This window comes from Grammomys surdaster, unplaced genomic scaffold, assembly GCF_004785775.1.
Source record: "Grammomys surdaster isolate TR1022 unplaced genomic scaffold, NIH_TR_1.0 121388, whole genome shotgun sequence".
In the NCBI taxonomy this organism is placed as follows: domain Eukaryota; kingdom Metazoa; phylum Chordata; class Mammalia; order Rodentia; family Muridae; genus Grammomys; species Grammomys surdaster.
In genome coordinates this window covers 46903-53710 of record NW_021617194.1, presented here as the reverse complement: position 1 = coordinate 53710, position 6808 = coordinate 46903, and the positions used below count along the sequence as shown (strand labels likewise).

Genomic DNA, 6808 nt, shown 5'->3' with positions numbered 1-6808 from the left:
TACAGACTCCAGTCTTACACAGTGAGGGCAGGCAACACTAGAGTTAACCAAATGGGGAAAGGGAAGCGCAAGAAAATAAGCAACAGAAACCAAAGTTTCTTGGCATCATCAGTTCCCAGTTCTCCCAATATAGCAAGCCCTGAACACCCCATCACACCTGAAAAGCAGGATTCAGAATTAAAATCACTTCTCATGATGATGATAGAGGATTATAAGAAGGAATTAAGTAACTCCCTTAAAGAAATACAGGAGAGTACAAGTAAACAGATAGAAGCCCTTAAAGAGGAATCACAGAAATCCCTTAAGGAAATGCAAGAAAACACAAAGAAGGAATTAAACAAAAACATTCAGGATCTGAAAATCGAAATAGAAACAATAAAGAAAGCTCAAAGGGAGACAACCATGGAAATAGAAAACTTAAGAAAGAGATCAGGAGTCATAGACGCAAGCATCACCAACCGAATACAAGAGATAGAAGAGAGAATCTCAAATGCAAAAGATACGGTAGAAAATATTTACACAGTTGTCAAAGAAAATGCAAAATGCAAAAAACTCCTAACTCAAAACATCCAGGAAATCCAGGACACAATGAGAAGACCAAACCTAAGGATAATAGGTATAGATGAGAATGAAGAGTCGCAACTTAAAGGGCCAGTAAATATCTTCAACAAAATTATTGAGGAGAACTTCCCTAACCTAAAGAACAAGATGCCCATAAACATACAAGAAGCCTACAGAACACCAAATAGAATAGACCAGAAAAGAAATACCTCCCGTCACATAATAATCAAAACATCAGATGCACAAAACAAAGAAAACATACTAAAAGCAGTAAGGGAAAAAGGTCAAGTAACATACAAAGGCAGACCTATAAGAATTACACCAGACTTCTCACCAGAGACTATAAAAGCCAGAAGAGCCTGGACGGACATCATACAGACCCTAAGAGAACACAATTGCCAGCCCAGATTACTATACCCAGCAAAGCTCTCAATCACTATAGATGGTGAAACCAAGATATTCCATGAAAAAAACAAATTTGCACAATATCTTCCCACAAACCCAGCACTTCAAAGGATAATTGATGGAAAACGCCAACACAAGGAGGGAAACTACAACCTAGAATAAGCAAGGAAGTAATCTTCCAACAACCCCAAAAGAAGATAACTATACAAACATAACTTTACCTCTAATAGCAAAAATAACAAGAAGCCACAATCATTTTTCCTTAATATCTCTTAACATCAATGGTCTCAATTCCCCAATAAAAAGACGCAGACTAGCAGACTGGATACACAAACAAGACCCAGAATTTTGCTGCATACAAGAAACGCACCTCAGTGACAAAGACAGACACTACCTCAGAATAAAAGGGTGGAAAACAATTTTCCAAGCCAATGGTCCCAAGAAACAAGCTGGAGTAGCCATTCTAATATCAAATAAAATCGACTTTCATCCAAAATTAATCAAAAAAGATAAAGAAGGACACTTCATACTCATCAAAGGAAAAATCTACCAAGGTGAACTCTCAATTCTGAACATCTATGCTCCAAATGCAAGGGCACCTACATACATAAAAGAAACTTTACTAAAGCTCAAAACACACATTACACCTCATACAATAATAGTGGGGGATTTCAACACCCCACTCTCAGCAATGGACAGATCATGGAAACAGAAACTAAACCGAGACACTTTGACATTAACAGAAGTTATGAACCAAATGGACTTAACAGACATCTATAGAACATTTCATCCTAAACCAAAAGAATATACCTTTTTCTCAGCACCTCATGGTACCTTCTCCAAAATAGACCATATAATTGGTCACAAAACAACCCTCTACAGATACAAAATGATTGAAATAATCCCTTGCATCTTATCAGATCACCACAGACTAAGACTGGTCTTTAATAATGACAAAACCAATGGAAAACCCACGTGCACATGGAAACTGAACAACTCTCTACTCAATGATGACTTGGTCAAGGAAGAAATAAAGAAAGAAATTAAAAACTTTTTAGAATTCAATGAAAATGAGGACACATCATACCAAAACTTGTGGGACTCCATGAAGGCAGTGCTAAGAGGAAAACTCATAGCTCTAAGTGCCTACAAAAAGAAACTGGAAAGAGCACATACTAACAAGTTGACTGCACAACTAAAAGCTCTAGAACAAAAGGAAGCAAATACACCCAGGAGGAGTAGAAGGCAGGAAATAATCAAACTCAGGGCTGAAATCAACCAAATAGAAACAGAAAGAACAATACAAAATATCAATAAAACCAGGAGTTAGTTCTTTGAGAAAATCAGTAAGATAGATAAACCATTAGCCAGATTAACCAGAGGGCACAGAGACAGTATCCAAATTAATAAAATCAGAACTGAAAAGGGAGACATAACAACAGAAACTGAAGAAATTCAAAAAATCATCAGATCCTACTACAAAGGCCTATACTCAACAAAACTGGAAAACCTGGAAGAAATGGACAATTTCCTAGACAGATACCAGGTCCCAAATTTAAACCAGGAGCAGATAAACCATCTAAATAGTCCCATAACCCCTAGGGAAATAGCAGCAGTCATTAAAAGTCTCCCCACTAAAAAAAGCCCAGGACCAGATGGTTTTAGTGCTGAATTTTATCAGACCTTCAAGGAAGACCTAATACCAATTCTCTTCAAACTATTCCACAAAATAGAAACAGAAGGAACACTACCCAATTCGTTCTATGAAGCTACAATTACACTCATACCCAAACCCCACAAAGACCCGACAAAGAAAGAGAACTTCAGACCAATCTCCCTTATGAACATCGATGCAAAAATACTCAATAAAATTCTAGCAAACCGAATCCAAGAACACATCAAAACAATCATCCATCATGATCAAGTAGGTTTTATCCCAGGAATGCAGGTGGTTCAATATTCGGAAATCCATCAATGTAATCCACTATATAAACAAACTCAAAGAAAAAAACCACATGATCATCTCACTAGATGCTGAGAAAGCATTTGATAAAATTCAACATCCCTTCATGATAAAAGTCTTGGAAAGATCAGGAATTCAAGGCCCATACCTAAACATAGTAAAAGCAATTTACAGCAAACCAGTAGCCAACATCAAGCTAAATGGAGAGAAACTTGAAGCAATCCCACTAAGATCAGGGACTAGACAAGGCTGCCCACTCTCCCCCTACCTATTCAATATAGTACTGGAAGTCCTAGCCAGAGCAATCAGACAACAAAAAGAAGTCAAAGGGATACAAATAGGAAAGGAAGAAGTCAAAATAGCGCTATTTGCAGATGATATGATAGTATACTTAAGTGACCCCCAAACTTCCACCAGAGAACTCCTAAACCTGATAAACAACTTCAGCTGTTGGTTGGTTATAAAATCAACTCAAACAAATCAGTAGCCTTCCTCTACATGAAAGATAAACAGACTGAAAAAGAAATTAGGGAAATGACACCCTTCACAATAGTTGCAAATAATATGAAATACCTTGGTGTGAATCTAAGCAAGCAAGTGAAAGACCTGTACGAAAAGAACTTCAAGTCCCTGAAGAAAGAAATCGAAGAAGATCTCAGAAAATGGAAAGATCTCCCATGCTCATGGATTGGCAGGATCAATAAAGTAAAAATGGCCATCTTGCCAAAAGCAATCTACAGATTCAATGCAATCCCCATTAAAATCCCAACTCAATTCTTCACAGAGTTAGAAAAGGAAATTCTCAAATTCATATGGAATAACAAAAAACCCAGGATAGCGAAAACTATTCTCAACAATAAAAGAACCTCTGGGGGAATCACCATTCCTGACCTCAAGCTGTACTACAGAGCAATAGTGATAAAAACTACCTGGTATTGGTACAGAGACAGGCAGGAAGATCAATGGAATAGAATTGAAGACCCAGAAATGAACACACACTCCTATGGTCACTTGATCTTTGACAAAGGAGCTAAAACTGTCCAGTGGAAAAAGGACAGCATTTTCAACAAATGGTGCTGATTCAACTGGAGGACAACATGTAGAAGAATGAAAATTGATCCATTCTTATCCCCTTGTACAAAGCTCAAGTCTAAGTGGATAAAGGACCTCCACATAAAACCAGATACACTGAAACTAATAGAAGAGAAGGTGGGGAAGACCCTCGAATACTTGGGCACAGGGGAAAAGTTCCTGAACAGAACACCAATGGCATATGCTCTAAGATCAAGAATTGACAAATGGGACTTCATAAAATTGCAAAGTTTCTGTAAGGCAAAGGACACTGTCAATAGGACAAAATGACAACCAACAAATTTGGAAAAGATCTTTACCAATCCTTCATCTGATAGAGGGCTAATATCCAATATATACAAAGAACTCAAGAAATTAGACTCCAGACAACCAAATTACCCTATTAAAAATGGGGTATAGAGCTTAACAAAGAATTTTCAACGGAAGAAACTTGAATGGCTGAAAAGCACCTAAAGAAATATTCAGCATCCTTAGTCGTCAGGGAAATGCAAATCAAAACAACCCTGAGATTCCATCTCACACCAGTCAGAATGGCTAAGATTAAAAACTCAGGTGATAGTAGATGCTTGCGAGGGTGTGGAGAAAGAGGAACACTCCTCCATTGTTGGCGGGACTGCAAGATGGTGCAACCACTTTGGAAATCAGTCTGGCAGTTCCTCAGAAAATTGGACATAGCATTACCCGAGGATCCAGCTATACCACTCCTAGGCATATACCCAGAAGATGCTTGAACATATAACAAGGACATATGCTCAACTATGTTCATAGCAGCCTTATTTATAATAGCCAGGAGCTGGAAAGAACCCAGATGTCCTTCAACTGAGGAATGGATTCAAAAAATGTGGTATATTTACACAATGGAGTATTACTCAGCTATTAAAAACAATGAATTCGAGAGGTTCCTAGGTAAATGGATGGAACTAGAAATTATCATCCTGAGTGAGGTAAGCCAATCACAGAAGAACACACATGGTATTCACTCACTGATTATTGGATATTAGCCCAGAACCTTGAAATGCCCAAGATGCAACTCACAGGCCACACGAAGCTCACAAAGAAGGAAGACCAAGTGGGGGTGATTCGGTCCTTCTTAGAAGGAGCAACAAAACACTCAACGGAGCAAATATGGAAACAAAGTGAGGGACAGAAACTGAAGGAGGGGCAGTCTCAAGACCACTCCACCTGAGTATCCATCCCATGTGCAGTCACCAAAGGTAGATGCTGATGTGGAAGTCAGGAAGTGCATGTTGATAAGAACCTGATATGGATGTCTCCTCAGAGGTCTTCAAGAGTCTGACATATTCAGAGGCAGATGCTCACAACTAGCCATTGAACTGATAATGGGGTTCTCAATGGAGGAGTTAGAGTGAAGACTGAAGGAGCGGAAAGGATTTGCGGCACCATGAGGAGTGCAACAATACCAACCAATCACAGCTCCCAGGGTCTAAACCACCAGCCTGGGAGCACTTAGGGAGGGATCCAGGTCTTTAGCTGAATATGTAAGAGTGGAGGGCCCTGCTGGGCATAGGTGGAAGAAGAGAACCTTGACCTCATGAAGGTTGGACGCCCCAGGGTGTGGGCATTTTGAGGGTGGGGAGGTGGGAGTGGGGGGGGTAGATAGAGGTTACATCCACAGAGAAGAAGGAGGAGGGGTGAGGGGATTGGGGGTTCCTGGGTGGGTGGGGGATGGGGTAAGGGGACAACATATGAAATGTAAATAAAACATCCAATAAAAAAATTTTAATAAAAAGAAAGAAAAAGAGAATGAATATTTGCGAAGAAGCTGACATGAAATTACTAAACAAGGAAGGTGATGCGCATGAAGCGTGTTCCTTGTTCTGGAGTGGAGAACTACGAGGTGAGCAAGAAGTGCTCCAGATGCTCTCCAAGTTCTTGACTATGGAGTATTTGGTTCATCCTGGTACACTCAGCTTGGCTGCTGGAGTTGCTTGTGGCATGTGCCTGGGCTGGGGCCTCCGGAGCCACCGTGGGATGTTCCCCCAGAATTCAACAAGTGAGGCAAACAGAGACACAGAGACAGGAACTGAAGCAAGCATCTTGGGAGAGAGTGGGGAATACAACATGATTCTTGTGGTTCGAACTGACTTAAAGATGGGGAAAGGGAAGGTCCCGGCCCAGTGTTCTCATGCTGCCGTTTCTGCCTACAAGCAGACTCAAAGGAGAAACCCTCAAGTGTTCAAAGACTGGGAGTACTGTGGCCAGCCCAAAGTGGTGGTCAAAGCTCCAGATGAAGACACCCTCATTCAATTACTCACCCATGCAAAAACCTTGGGACTGACTGTAAGTTTAATCCAAGATGCTGGTCGTACTCAGATTGAACCAGGCTCTCGAACTGTCCTGGGAATTGGGCCAGGACTAGAAGAACTAATTCGTGAGGTTACTGGCCACCTAAAACTCTACTAGATGAATTCTTGCTTAATGGTGATTCTGTCAGAAGACTATGAGCCTGTCAGTAACAATAAATGCTTAATTCTTCTCCCCACTTTAAGATCCGTTCCCATGTTCCTCTATCATGTACAGGACTATTAGTATCTTGAGCTCAAAATACTACTGAAGGAGTGGAGAGATGCCTCAGTGATTAAGGGCACTTGGTTCCTCTTGCAAAGGATACCCTTTCAGTTTCTAGTATCTGGATGTCAGTTTACAATCATCCAGATCCAGTTCCAGGGAATCTAACACCCTCTCAATCACCAGGCATACACAACATACATATACATGCAGGCAAACCCTCATAAATCCAAAGAATACATAAACACAAAGTTCGTC

General features: G+C 40.3%; 1 pseudogene; it reads left to right on the top strand.

Moving 5' to 3' along the window:
- Positions 1–5893: 5893 nt before the first annotated feature.
- Positions 5894–6445, top strand: LOC114636036 (annotated as a pseudogene).
- The last annotated feature ends 363 nt before the right edge of the window (positions 6446–6808 follow it).